Raw genomic sequence first — 15593 nt, 5'->3', positions numbered from 1 at the left:
TGGGTCCTAGCTGCAGCACGCGGGATCTTCCTTGCATCGTGTGGCGTCTGTTGCTGGGCACATGGGCTCAGTAGTTGCGGCACACGGGTCTAGTTGCCCCTCTGCACGTGGGATCTTAGTTCGCCCACCAGGAGTCAAACCCGCGTGCCCTGCATTGCAAGGTGGATTCTACTTATTTATTTATTTTGGGCATGTTGGGTCTTTGTTGCTGTGCGGGTTCTTCTCTAGTTGCAGTGATTGGGCTTCTCACTACCGTGGGCTCTCTTGTTGCTGAGCATGGGCTCTAAGGCGCACAGGCTTAGTTGCTCCCACGTGGGATCTTCCTCGGTCAGGGATCAAACCTGCATCTCCTGCATTGCAGGCAGATTACCACTGAGCCGCCAGGGAAGCCCTCAAGGCGGATTCTTAACCTCTGGACCACCAGGGACTTCCCAGTCCAGTGTTTTCTACTGACTTGAATGTCCTATGAAAAATTTGGGAAAGAGATGGGAAGGGTGTGAATCTAGCAAAGATCATGGATCAGACTGTTTAAAGCCACACACGTAGCATTTCCTGGGAATTCTCCACTGTTGCAGATTATTTTGTTCTGTGTCAACCCCGAGGAGAGAGAGATGGGTGCCGAGGCTTCCTCAGGAACGGACACCTGGCTTCCAAGTGGTGCCCCCAAAACTAGTCTTGCTCATGGTCAGCACCCCACCACTCTCCCTATTGCACAGAGCTGGCTGGGGCCCAGGTCAGCTGGCCTTCTCTGGGCTCGCTTACTGCTTTCCTTAGATGTTTTGAGCCATTGAACTTGAATAAGCACATAACCATTTTCTCAGAAAAATTGTTGCTCTTTTACTAATTATATAATTTGCCACACTTGAGTAAGGGAGACCTGGTGAGCATAAAAGAGCAGAGGACCAAGGACTAGATGGTTAAGCTGGCTGAAGCCGAAAGAGAGAATAAGTAATTTTTAGTTCCTCCTTAGAGTCAGTCCACATAGTCTCATTTTGGTCTCAGCAAAATGTGCCACAGGATTTATGCCTTTGTTGATTTAAAATGTTCTTTTAGTTTGGACTTTGCATAAAAATAAGACTGAAAGAGAAGTGGCCCGAAATATATTGTGAAAAGAACTGGTCTTGAGGGTGATGTTGCATGAACAGGCCCCACTGTCTTTCATCAAAGACCTCAGGTGAACACGAGACTCACCTGTAGTGTGAATGTGCCTCAGGACCATGGGTGAAGTGCAAAGAAATGGTTAAACTCAGGGCGAGGGATGAACTTGAAGACAAGGTGGCATTTCATTTGGGTCTTGGTCACAGATGGTACCAAGATAGTAGATGGGTGCATTCTAAGGAAGGGAACGGTGTGAGGGAAAGAACAGAATAAAGATGGGAAACCATGGAATGTCCAGAGACGGGGACCAGACTGTGTAAAGTCCTCCTTAAGAGCCTTTGAAACACTTCCATCTTCTGCAACATATACTCCAAATACCAAAGCTCTCCACGAGCTGACCTAAAGTAAAATTTCTGTCTGTCCCCGACCCTGTCACTCAACTTGCTCAATGCATTCTGCTATTCAGACTATTTCGTGTTGAGGAAACATGAAATATTTTCATCCTCATGTTGTTTCTCTTATCAAGGAAAACTTTCCCATATAGAACAGCTGGAACTTTCACATATTGCCAGAGGCAATATAGTAATAAAATAGTACAACCGCTTTGGAAAACAAGTGGATGGTTTCTTAAAAGTTGAATATATGATCCAGGCACTCCACTCCTGAACATTTACCCAAGAGGAATAAAAGCATGGTGCCTACAAAGGCTCACCCATGAATTCTCATAGAAACTTCATTTGTATAGCCCACAACTGGAAACAACTCGATTCCACCACAACTGGATGGATAAACCAACTAAGGCACACCCATTTTACGGAATACTGCTCAGTAGTAACACGAAACAAGCCATTAATGAACAGACTTGAATGAACCTTAGAATAATTATGCTGAGTGAAAAAAAGCCAGGCAAAAGATGCATAACGTATAGTTCCATTTATATACAAAATTCTAGAAAAAGCAAACTAATCAGTAGCTACAACAGAACAGTGGTTATCTGCGGTGAGGAGTTGGAGGACAGGCAAGGAGAAAAAGACTGCAAAGGAGCAGGAGGAAGACTTTGGGGGTGACAGATGTGTTGATTCTCTTGACTGTGGTGATTTCAGACATGTTAAAATGTGCCAAATTGCATTCTTCGAACGTGTTCAGTTTATTGTATTTCAATTACACCTCAATAAAGCTGCAAAGAAAAGCTCTCCCAGAACCACTTGATCCTTTCTTCATGTTCTATGAGGATTTCCATGACCCCATGCACTCCCTCAGGTAGGATTTATTGCTCTTTCTGCACGTGGATTGCAGCTGAATTTAGCAGTTTTCACCCTGGGAATTAATAACATGTATGTATGTCTCCTCCTTATGTCCCAGGCTTATTGAAAGCAGAGTCTGGCTTTGGGGCACCCCAACAAGTGTTGAGTGAGTGCAGAAGGAAAGAACAGCACGTGGCCCAACTTGACTGGCCAGTGTAGACCAATGATGGGGAAGGAGGTCATGTTGCAGGGGCTGTGTTGGGAATATGACAGAAGGGCAGTGGGGAGCCACAGGAATGGAAGTGAGTGGGTGAGTGGGGAGGCTATATCTCCATACCCAACAAAGTGAAGTGAGCACTGGAATGAGAGAGAAGACCATTAAAAAGGCAAGAAAACAGGCCATGTGAAAGATGCTATGGAGTTCAAACTGGGGCATTTGGAAACTAAGCTGATGAGATGAATAGTGAGCAGGAATAGGTATAGCAGTTTAGACTTAAACATCCATCGTCAGGTGGATGGATAAAGAAGATGTGGGGCATATATACAATGGAATATTACTCAGTCAGAAAAAAGAGCGAAATAATGCCATCTGTAGCAACATGGATGCAACCAGAGGTTATCATGCTAAGTGAAGTCAGTCAGAAAGACAAGTACCGTGTGATGTCACTTATATGTGGAATCTAAAATATGACCCAAATGAACTTATCTACAAAACAGAAGCAGACTCACAGACACAGAGAACAGATCTGTGGTTGCCAAAGGGGAGACACGTGCGGGAAGGTTGGAGTGGGAATCTTCGATTAGCATGTGCAAACTGTTATGTATAGAATGGACAAAGTCCTTCTGTATAGCACAGGGAACTATATTCAATATTCTGTAATAAACCATAATGGAAAAAAAGAAAAATATAGCAGTTTATAGCCTGGAGAGTCTAGTTGGATGTTTCTTCTGTCATTACAATTTGAGGAAAAGAGCTGTTTTCCTAGCCAAGTGCTTGTAAATAACTGCCAGGGTCTCTGAAAAAAGACTCAAAGATCTGTGTGCTCCCTGTTGCCCACGATGAGGTCTGTGACTTAATAACACTGTGTTACTGTGTGCCCTTGACATGAATTAACTTATGTAACCATTATAACAACCCGATGAAGTCTGATAGCATTATCACCATTTCACAGAAGAGGAGACTGAGGCCCAGAAAAGCTAAATACTTTCCCCAAGTTCTCCCAGCTGGTAACTGACAGAGCTGAGATTTGGACCCAGTCTATGCTCTGATGAACTTTGCAAGGCAGTATTGGTTTCTTTTTTTAAACCAGAGTGTAATGAGATAAAGTTCATCACTGTGTGTAGAAAATGGTGCATCCGTGTTTCTCTGACTTGTTCATTTGAGCCGCTTTTGTTGTCTGGATGGAAAGGATAAGGTGCATGGGAGAGAGACTGTCAGGCAAATATCAGCATTTGGGGGCTTCCCTGGTGGCTCAGTGGTAAAGAATCCGCCTGCCAATGCAGGGGACACGGGTTCAGTCCTGATCCGGGAAGATCCCTCACGCCACGGAGCAACCTAGCCCATGCACCACCACTATTGAGCCTGTGCTCCAACCACTGAGCCCACCTGCCACAGCTATGGAAGCCCTGGCACTCTAGACCCCGAGCTCCGCAGCCAAAAAAGCGCTGTAATGAGAGGCCTGGGCACCACAGGTAGAGAGTAGCCCCTGCTTGCTGCAGCTAGAGAAAAGCCTGCACAGTAACTAAGACCTAGCACAGCCAAAAACTATTTCATTTTAATAAATAATGAATTTCAAAATAGCAGCATTTTTATGGTGTGCAAGCAAATTGTACATTTAAAATTCAAGAATTTTGAAAGGAATTAGTTGGTTCATTTAACATGCTTTTTCTGGGCTTCCTTGAACATTCTAGACCAGCAGGTGTATTGTTAACAGGAAGGAGGTGAAGGAATTAGCTCTAGACTCTTAAGTGAGAAGACTAGCAGTCTGGTCCTAGCACCCAGTTCCCCTATAGGGTGGCTTCCTTGTCCATATGCAGAAGAAGAAAAAGAAACTAAGATGGTATTTTAAAGAACACCCTTTAGCAAAGGATAAAGAGAGCAAAAGTATGGGAAAAAATTCACCATCCTAAATGGAAAAAAAAGGCAGAAGGACTATGGAGAGCCTTTCCATTTTTGCCAGAAAGCCACTCACAGTTAAAATAGCTCAGTGACTTGAACCTAGGTGCCTAATAGATTTTAAAGATTTCAAAAAATGATCTTGTTTTAATATAAAAAGGTGTCACAGGACAACACTCTGGGTTAGGACCTGTAGCACACATCCCCCAAATAGGCCTCCTACTGAATGGACAAGGAATCCACCCAGGGTCATCTAGGGCTGTATAAACATTGGCTTAGGAACCTTTGGTACATTTGATAAAAATTGTCCACTCATCACAGACACTAAATATTTTGCTCCCTCCCTGACTTAGGTCAGATTCTCTGGAAACATACTCAGACCTAGGGATCTGAGTGCAGATTTCCTGGGGAGATCTCTTGGGAACAGCACTCCTTGGGAGTGAGGGAGGCAGGAGTGGGCAGAGGGAGCAGCTGGGCTGCGATGCGGTCCCAGCAAAGGCCTCAGCCACCCCATGGAGCTGTAAGACAGGGAGGGTGCTGCAGGTGGCCCCACACAAGCCCTGGGAACAAGGGGACCCAGCAGATACATCATTTGCAGCCCACACTCCTGGTGGCTCGGAGAGGAGAGCCTGGGATCCAAGAGGGACCCGGGTGGTGCACCGCGTCCATGGACTACCTTTCTTCCTCCACACACGTGCTTTTCTCCTCTCGTCCTCTTTCTCCATCTCCTTTGATTTGAAAGCAAATGATGAACATGTTTCCTCTGGCTTCCTCTTTATGGTCTCCTCTGAGGAGCTTAACAACTTCAGCGAGAGTATATCTGACATCTGCATGCCGACAAACATCCCTGAAATGGAGGGAGCTTTCCCAGTGCCTGGACCAGTGGGAGAAGAGACCTAGGGGTGTGTGATTCCTGTCCCTCCCTAGTAGCTGGGGAAGAGGGGGTCTCTGCCTGGAGGAGCCCCCTGGGGCTGAGTGGAGCCACCAGATAGACATTGAAAAGCCCGCAAAATACAGAACAACTGAAATCTGAAAGCATCTATTCTTCATGACTACTTTGCTCACAGCCTTAAATTTCTAAGACTCCTTGAAAGAGAGCTGTATTCGGTCTTAGAGAAAGATGACTTTTGTACCTTCAGCACCTGGATAAAAGTCCACTTCCATTGCTTCAGTCTTCTGGCATCCAGCTTTGACTGCAGAAAAGAACCATGTTCTCTGAACACTCAAGTCTTGATTTACATATAGCCTTCTGAGATGAATATAAACACTTCGGAGTCATGCTCAAGAAATGAAAATAATCTTGTCTACCTTGAATGAATACCAGTTCCTCAGAAGCCACTGGTTTATAGCAGATTCTCCCAATCTGTTCCATTCCCCTCAAAAGGCGCAGGGAGGGCGGGGACCCCCAGTGCGTGTGTAACCACCCACGTTGGGAGTGTGGGATGTGGCAGGCTGACAGGGTTACAGTTGCTTCTTTATAAACAGTTTTAATTGAACAGGTGTCATCAAGGATCACGGAAATTCCTCTGTGCCTCGCACATGTGTCTCACTGACAGCTCCCTGCCTTTCCCTCACAGAAGCCACCCCTCATTTTCACTCAGGCTGGGGCTGATTAATTAAAGCACCTCCTCTCCATTTCCAGGCAAAGTCCTCATTTGACCCCGTGCAGATATTCAGTGCTTCAGTCTCTAATTTCCTGGCACTTTCACAACCTCTTCAAGATGGTGTTTATGAAAGAGGTCTCTTTGCCTGTCTCCCAACTGACAGATTCATGGTATTTCTGTTACTGGGACCCCAGGCTCCCTAGACAGGTGATCGAGGACTTCAGCCCGTGTCTGGAGGGTAAGGACCCATCTGTCGTTTGCAGCTTCCAGGTATTCCTTTCTGATTATGTAAATCCTCTGCCTTTCTGTTGTGTCTCTTCTATTGTCCCTCGGTGAGAACCTGAATGCAAGGCTGCCAGACAAATAGAAAACAGTCCTAACAGTCCTTCTCTCTATCTCTCTCCCTTTGTCTCTCTCCAGACCTAGGCGTTTCGCTAGGCCAAGTCAGAAGCTTTGCCTATTATGTGTCATCCCCTCTCTTGGCGAAAGCAGTCACTTTTAGTGTTTTTCCACGTTTATGGAATCTTTTTAGAGGATGGCCTTGCTCTTTCTGCCTACTCTGCTTTCTCCAGGAGCCCAGGCCAGTCCTTGGCTTCCAGCAGTCAACTGGCACACGCAGAGGGTTCCCTGGTGGGTCCCGGATCCGACAGCACCCTTGGGCCCCTCCCCTGTTCAGGGACCCTGTGGGACCACTGGCCCAGGTGGTGAGCTGATGCATTTCCTCATCTGGCCTCGTCCTTGCCTCTCACATGCCTGCTCTGCCTTCCAGGCTTCTTGGAGAGCTGGGCCTGGTGCCCTCAGGAGGAAGCTTGCATTCACACTCATTTGCTCACATTATCTGCTCCAGGGGCCCCACCAGGGGAGAACAGGTGGTCGCTTGGGGCAGGCAGGCCCCTGCCAGGTCACTGCTCTTGGGTCTGTCTCTTCCTCTCAACCTGGAGGAGGCCCTGGTTGGGAAGGAGCTAGGGTGCAGCCAAGGTCTTCTCCTGACATCTTCTAAGAGCCCCAGATGGGCTCCAGAGCCAAGGGCAAGGTGGTGCCTGTCTTCCATACCATTTGTCCCCCAAAAGAATTATGTGCGCATTTGCCCTCTTCTGGGGAAAAGTCTGGACTCTTTAAGAGTCGTCTTGATCAGAGTCATCTTCACTTCCATCATCTTCTTGGGAAACTCCAGCTTGACCAACACACGATGTTAGATATCTGCCACATCCAGCCATGAGGTCCTGCAGGTCTTCACTCTGTTCTCGTCCAAGGGAGTTGGAGGATGTGTCTCCAGATCAATTTATGTATTAATTTGTCACTCACTGCATAATATTTAGCACTGCGATAAAAAAAAACAAATAAGCCAATACTATGAGGAATTGATTTTCCCTTCCACATCTGTTCACAGACATAAATCTAAAGTTTTGCTATTTTAAAAGCCTCCCGTGCAAATATAATCTAAAATTGCTGGGCTTTGAGGTTGGGCTTTTCTGTCAAAAGATGTTTATGGACCTGCTGCCTAGAGCCTGGCCGCTCATCTTCTCCCTCCAGGCCCCAAAGACATCGATTATCTCTTGAGGTCCTTCTCAACTCATTGCCAATTAATAGGGTGATTTTGAGCATCTTTTGTGCACAAGCTCCATGCTAACCTTCAGCTAAGATGCAAGAGGGACCCTGGCCTCAGGCATGTGCTGCAGCAGAGCACACAAAGTCTGCACTCAAACAGCCACGAAGCAAGGCAGAGAGTGATGACAGTGAAAGATCAAGCAGGCGTGGCAGGAGAGAGACTGGACCTTTTCAAGTCAAGGGTTGGGCAAGGCCCTTGGAGGAAGTAGAATTTAAGCTGAGCCATGAAGGATCGATGGGATTTGACCAAAAGCAGTAGAGGAGAAGAGCATTTTAGGGGGAGGGCACAGTGGGAGCAAAGGCCAGATGTGGATAAAGGCAGGCCGACAAGATGACAACAAACCCTGGTTGGCTGCAGCACAGGACACTTGAAGACAGCCAGGAGGGCCAGGAAAGGTCAAGAATATTGTGCGAATGACCATGGGGTTTCCTCATGTCTGGGCTTAGCAGATTCCAGTGCTCTTAACACGTGGATCCTCTCATTCTGAATGTCACAACAGTCCTGTGGGTAGGGATGATTATACAGGTGAGGAAACCGAGACCCAGGAAGTGGAGGCGATCTGCTTTAGGGGACAAAGGACAATAGCAGAAGAACCAGAGTGAGAGCCCAAGTCTTCCCACACCTGACCAGCCTTTCCCGCTAAACCAGGGAGTAGATGAGAGCCTGCAAGGGAACTTGCTCCTTAGTACCCGGCCATACTGTCTGTCTGTGGAACTTCTGTTTGTTGGTTTGCTCTTGGGATTTTTCTTTGGTTTGGTTTGGTTTTAGGTTGGCTGTGTTGGGTCTTAATTACAGCACGTGGGATCTAGTTCCGTCCCTGACCAAGGATAGAACCTGGACCTCCTGTGTCAGGAGCGTGGTGTCTTAACCACTGGACCACCAGAAAGGTCATTGCTTTCAGGTTTAATTCACTGATTTTTCTTGGTGTAAAAGCACCATCGGTGGGGGGGGGGTCACCCCTGGAGACTCTGGTGTGGGTCAGTGAGGTCAAGCTGCCGGTCTTGGATGTGATATTGCAGTGACCTTGGCAAAGCTGGCAGAGACCTGCTATCAGCAGCAGCTTCCTGGGCACAGGGGCCAAGACGATGCCCAGGGCAGTGTTGTATCACCATGTGGGGCTTGCTGATCTTGTTCCCCTGGCAGTCCCAGCCCACCAGGATTATGAAGAGCGTGGTCAGGATGAAGGCCCCGTGTGTACCTCTTGGGCTGCTTGACATCCAGACCGACATGACAGTTGCAGTCTCCAGTGGTTACAGTCACCTTGAACCTGGCCTGCTGGCCAGCCTAGGTCTGCTTTTGCCCCAGCATGATCTTCAGATCCTTGTCCTTGAAAGGGTAGCCCCAAAAAGACTGTCAATGATCTCGAACTCCTTGATGGGCAGGGCAGAGACCTGATCTTTGTGTCCTGGATCTACACAACCTGTCTTGATGATGGGGACACACTCATTGTCCTCGATTTTCCTCCATGAGCTCGGGGACCCTGGCCCTGGTGTTGACCACAGCTGAGCCAGCCCAGGTGCTGCCAAATTCTCCACAGCCTCCTCTGCTGGAACCCTTGGGCCCTCTAGACTCTCCCACCCCACGGGTGTCAGCTTTTGTCTCAGAGAACTGTTTGTGCCCTTTCCCATGGCAAAACTGTCATGCTTGGTATTAATTCTGTGAGCCTACCCCACCCCGAGGAGCTCCCCCTGAGAGCACTTGGGGGGTGGTGGGATGGGACATCTGAGCCGTTAAGTGCCAGGTAGGCTCATCAGCTTTGTTTGCCATCCTGTTTGGCAAATGAGGCAGAAACCAGGGCATCATCGAGTACATGGAGGGTGAAAGCTTTCATAGCAAGGAAGAAAGTGACTCTGGGTTGGTCTTGGGAGGGGAAAAATGAAATAGACTGGGTCCTCAGAAAAATGTCACCTGCTGGGCAAAGCCGCAAGTTCACTCGAGGCCAGGTCTAGAGGTCAGGCCACAACAACAGAGGGAGACTCTCAGTTTCTTCCAGCCACAGGCCGGTCTCAAATCCTAACGTGTTATCATCACTAATCGAGACAGAACTGAGAGAAAGGACCAGAAATGGGAGCAGAAGTTTCTGGACTGTGATCCTGTGGAGTGCAGGAGGCACCTACAGGGTTGGGGATCCTGCGGGCCCTGGTGGCTGCAATCGCTTCAAGCTACACCCCAGGTATGGCCTGTGAGGTCCAAGGCAGCAGAGACGCTCACCAGATCCACACTCAGAGACTCAGGTATGATGGTGCGGGTGGCTGGGAGGAGCTGGCCCGGACACGTCTGCATTTTCCCTTTTGTGTTTGTTTTCTGCTATTTAGGAGAAGCAAGTGCGTGAGTACCACATTGCTTTCATCAAGGGGGATGATTTTGTCCAGCCTGAGTTTGTTAAAGAGTGTGCGACCAGGCAAGAGTCGGGCTATTGTTCATCCTCCCCTGCCTTGGGGGACTCTGCTAGGCTCTACACTGTCCTTGACTCTGCCCTAGAGGTGATCCTGGCTCCAGAAAGCCCATGACAGCTTCCCCATCCTGGCTCGGAGCCATTCTTTTCAGAGGGAACTTCTGGGGCCTTCAAGTCCCTCCACAGAGTATCTCCTGCCCCAGCCTGTGAGGCCTGTGACTGGCTGTCTGAAGGGTGCTACCAGAGGGAAACAGCTAGGGAGAGTTTCTGATAAAGAAACTGTCACTGGTGGGCCGGTTACCCTATCAGCCTGGGGACACCACTTATCTTAGACCTGGTTTACGGTTTCATTTCTCATTTTGGTCACAGTGGGCTCCTCAGCCTCGATGAGGTGCTGAAAGGCTACGTACAATGAGAAGGCCAGTGTGGTGCTTCCTTTCAGTTGATTTCCAAACATGAGATTTGGCACGTTTCTTCTTTTCTTGCACAGCGTTAATTCAATGAGGGGGCATTGTGGGCTCTTGTCATAACCACCCCCTCCTCGCCCCCCAGAGAGCAGGCAGACAGGTGGGAATAGCCTGGGGTGGAAGATAGAAGCCAGGGACTTCCATAGTGGTCCAGCGGCTAAGACTCCACGGTCCCAATGCAGGGGGTCCCAGTTCGACCCCTGGTCAGAGAACTAGATCCCACACGCTGCAACTAATGATCCCGCATGCTGCAATGAGGACTGAAGATCCCTCACATCACAACCAAGACGAATAAGCAAATAAAAATATAAAGATAGGAGCCATATGAATAAGGACAAAGGGGAGCCCTGGCCACATGATCCCAAATGTCCTCTGCGATGCTGCTATCCACTGACCAAGGGGAGGAGGAGACTGACCTAGAGGGAGGGGTCTCATTCACCTACTCGCAGGTACAAAGGGAGGACCTCCAGAAGGCCCCCCTGGCCTGACCAGCTCTGCTCCCAGGGACACCCACCAACAGTGTCTCTAGGGGTAGATTAGCTGCAGTGACAGCTCCCCAGTCTCAGTGACTTAACATGATACACCCCAGGGCAGGTCAGCAGGAAACTCTGCCCCATGCAGTTATCCAAGGACCCAGGCTCCTTCTGTCTGGTGGGCCTTGGAGTTCTCCACTGGATCATTTGTGACCAGCTGGTTGAGGGAGGCGGAGAAGGTATGGAGGAGGAGAAGGTGTGGAGAATTATGTGGGAGGTTTTCTGGGCCTATACCACTTTTCACCACAATCCACTGGCCACATGGAACATCAAGGGAGACTGGGAAATATGGTGGTCTCAACAACTGACAGGCTGAATTGTATTCTCCCACAAAACATATCTTGAACTCCCAACTCTTAATACCTTAGAATGTGACCTTCTTTGGAAACAGGGTCTTTAGAGAGGTAATCAAGTTAAAATGAGGTGATTAGGGTGGACCCTAATCCTATATGGAGAACCCACTCCAGTATTCTTGCCTGAGGGAATCCCATGGACAAAGGAGTCTGGTGGGCTACAGTCTATGGGGTCCCAAAGAGTCCCACACTATTGAAGTGACTTAACAGACACACACAATCCAGTGATTGGTGTCCTTGTACAAAAGGGAAGTTTGGAGACAGGTTCAGTTCAGTTTAGTTGCTCAGTTGTGTCCAACTCTTTGAGACCCCATGGACTGCAGCACACCAGGCTTCCCTGTCTATCACCAACTCCTGGAGCTTCCTCAAACTCATGTCCATTGAGCCAGTGATGCCATCCAACCATCTCTTCCTCTGTTATCCATCCCCTTCTCCTCCTGCCTTCAGTCTTTCCCAGCATCAGGGTCTTTTCAAATGAGTCAGTTCTTCGCATCAAGTGGCCAAAGTTTTGGAGTTTCAGCTTCAGCAGCAGTCCTTCCAGTGAATATTCAGGACTGATTTCCTTTAGGATTGACTGGTTGGATCTTACTGCTGTCTAAGTGACCCTCAAGAGTCTTCTCCAACACCACAGCTCAAAAGCATCAATTTTTCAGTGCTCAGCTTTCTTTATAGTCCAACTCTCATATCCATACATGACTGCTGGAAAAACCATAGCTTTGACTAGACGGACCTTTGCTGGCAAAGTAATATCTCTGCTTTTTAATAAACTGTCTAGGTTGGTCATAAACTTTTCTTCTAAGGCGTAAGTGTCTTTTAATTTCATGGCTGCAGTCACCATCTGCAGTGATTTTAGAGCCCCCCCAAAATAAAGTCTGTCACTGTTTCCATTGTTTCCCCATCTATTTGCCATGAAGTGATGGGACCAGATGCTATGATCTTAGTCTTCTGAATGTTGAGTTTTACGCCAACTTTTTCACTCTCCTCTTTCACTTTCATCAAGAGGCTCTTTAGTTCTTCTTCTCTTTCTGCCATAAGGGTGGTGTCATCTGCCTATCTGAGGTTACTGATATTTCTCCCGGCAATCTTGATTCCAGCTTGTGCATCATCCAGTCCAGCATTTCTCATGATGTACTCTGCATATATGTTAAATAAGCAGGTAGATGTACACAAAAGGAAGAAAATGTGAAGACACAGGGAGAATGCCATCTATGAACCAAGGATGCCTGTGGCTACAGAAGCTGGGAGAGAGGCCTGGACTAGATTCACCCTCTGAACTCTCAGGAGGACCCAACCCTGATGACACCTTGATTTCTGACCTCACGCCTCCAGAACTGTGAGACAATACATCCTTTTGTGTAAGCCACCAGTTGTGGTGCTTCATTATAGCAACCCCAGGAAACAAACACACGGCAGGTCTGGGGAGCTCTCTGCCAGCACTGCTGCACCACCTTCTTGTTAAAGGGAAGAGGGCACACGGCTCTTGGGGCAACGCCTGCCCCTCATAGGTTCTGCTCTCGCTAAGCCCCTCTCCGCACGATGACTCTCTCCCTGCCCGCACCCTGGTTTTCTCTCACCTTCTCCCTCCTGCTGACACTATAACCCCTTCCTTGCTGGGGAGACGGAGGGATCCCAGTCATTTCTAGCTGGAATCCCCAGGTGAAGAAGAGAGAGGAATTTTGCTGTTTTCACCTCATTTTTCTCTTCCTTGCTCCACAGATGCACAAACGACCTTGCTAAGTGAGCTCAAACAAATCCCCTGACTCTTGGGTACTCAGTTTTCCCCCATGTAAAGTGAGAGTGATGGCACTGACTTCTCTCTCAACGAGGAGTCAGTTAGGAAACGGACACTGTGACACGTGGTGCTGCCTCTGCCCAAGAGAGCGATAATCACTGTAGCTCAAGAGGCTATAAATCCTGCCAGCTGACTGCCTGGTGCTTGAACAGGACCCAGTACTTGGGAAGCTTGGCTGGACTGCAGGATGGGGGCAGCGACAGGGGGACTGTGCAGGGGACAGAGCCTCTCGTGTCCAGCCAGCCTCCTCCCGCCCCTAGACCTGGGGGTGCCTGTAGCCGTCTGGACCGGGAAGGGATGGGCTGAGCTGGAGCCCTGGGCATTGGCATGGCACAGCTGGGAAGATGGAGGGCCACGGGGAAAAACAGTGGTGGCGGTAATGCTTCTAATTACTGATGACTTACGAGTGCCAGGTTCTAGACAAGGGCAATTATGATGGTCCAACCATCCTGCCAGGTGTGACGGTGTTTGTACAGTCAGTGCGAGGGGTCTGGGTGGGTTGCATCCAGGCTCTCTTGACCTATCTTGGGCTAGTCACTCCACTGTTTTGTACTTGGAAGTCCTCCTTTGTAAAACGAGGATAGAAATGATCACATTTCACAAGGCAGGGTTGCTCCCAGAATCTCTGGGTCAGGGGGACAGAGGTCAGGGTCTCGGGAAGAGAAGCCGGAAGTAGAGGGGTGGAACCCTGGCCTGGTGGGCATTCCCTCCCCCTACCCCATGGCACACTCCTTCACCCTGGGAGCCGCAGGCAGGCACATTCCCCTGACTCCTGGCAGAAGACAGATTCCTGGGCCCACTCCTATGGTCTCTGCCTCCTCCTAGCAGCAAATCTTCAGACTCTCCTGGAGACGACTGGGGCGAGAGCAACGGTAAGCATTAACTGGATAACACTCACACGGCTCCTAGAACACTGCCCTGCTCAAGGCAAAGGCTCTGTAAATATTGGTCTTTATTATTATCCCCATGTTACAGACTGTGAGAGCAAGGCTCAGAGATGTTCAGTGAGTGATTGAGCCGGATTTCAACCCAGGACTTACAGAGCCTAAGATCTGTGTGTAGGTGTGTATGTGTGTATGTCTGTGTGCGCTGAGTGTGCACAGGTATTTATTCTAGGCTGCGTGTTGGTTCTTTCCTCATCCGGTCTGCCAGAACAGGGCTATGGTCCTGAGCTTTGGAAAATAAACAAGCTTCTTAGGAACTTGGAGTTCGGAAGGAACCTGGCTGTATGGACAAGAGACACTTGTCCTCCTTCGCAGTGCTTTCTTCTCTCCCCACCCCACCCTCATTTTGCCCTCTGCTTCCCCCTCCCTTCTTACCTTCCCCCAAGAGAAAGACTCAGTTCTGCCCACTGGCCAGGTCTCCCACTGAGAGGGTTCCCCTCAGTGAGGGACAGAGGGGGTGGGGGCCTGCCCTGGGCTCTGTCCCCTTAGGTCGAGGGCCTTACAGCATCTTTTCCTCAGCTGCCCAGATCAGTCTCTCCCATTCCCATTTCTGAGATGATCTGAAAACCAAGGTCTCTTAGTAGAAGCCTCACTTTGGGCCACAGGGGTAGCCTTTGGTGTGGGGGTAGAGAGCTGGATCCAGAGCTCTGGGCTGGGGAGGCAGGAGCCACAGGAGAGATGCTCCCAGGACTGGCTGGCAGAGCTGGAGCCTGTCTCCTCTCCTTTACCAGCCTTGGGGGTGGGTGGACCCAGGATGAACGCCCATGTTGTTCTCTGAGCAGCTCACTTGTCATCCCTGAGCCTCGGTCTCCTCATCCATAAATCGGGTGTAATAGTACTTGCTCATCAGACTCGAGGTGATCAGGGCACACTAAGCGTTCAGCAGCACCCGATCTAGAGTGGGGCCTCAACACCAGGCAGCTGTTGTTTCTGTTCATGATTAGCGTTAGTCTGTGCTGTCTTGCACTTAGCTGCTCAGTCATGTCTGATTCTTTGCAACCCCCAAGGACTGTAGCCCACCAGGCTCCTCTGTCCATGGGGATTCTCCAGGCAAGAATCCTGGAGTGGGTTCCCTTGCCCTCCTCCAGGGGGTTGTCCCGACCCAGGGATAAAACCCAGGTCTCCTGCATTGCAGGAGGATTCTGTACCATCTGAGCCGCCAGGAAGCCCTAGTGTTTGCCCAGGGAGCAGTATTCCATCCCTTCAAGCCCCGTTCCTAGGGAGCGCTTCCTGCCTTTTGTTCTAGTGGGGCTTGTTTTAGTCCATTTGAGCTGCTACAACAAAGTGTCATAGACACCGCGGCTTATAAACAACAAATGACTGGAGGCTAGAAGTCCAGGATCGTGGCATTTGGTGGATTTGGTCTCTGGAGAGCCTGCTTCCTGGTTTCATAGATGACCATTTTCACCGCCCTCACACGGTGGAAGGGGGAGGGGGT

This window comes from Oryx dammah, unplaced genomic scaffold, assembly GCF_014754425.2.
Source record: "Oryx dammah isolate SB20612 unplaced genomic scaffold, SCBI_Odam_1.1 HiC_scaffold_11, whole genome shotgun sequence".
NCBI lineage: Eukaryota > Metazoa > Chordata > Mammalia > Artiodactyla > Bovidae > Oryx > Oryx dammah.
This window is presented reverse-complemented; position numbering follows the sequence as displayed.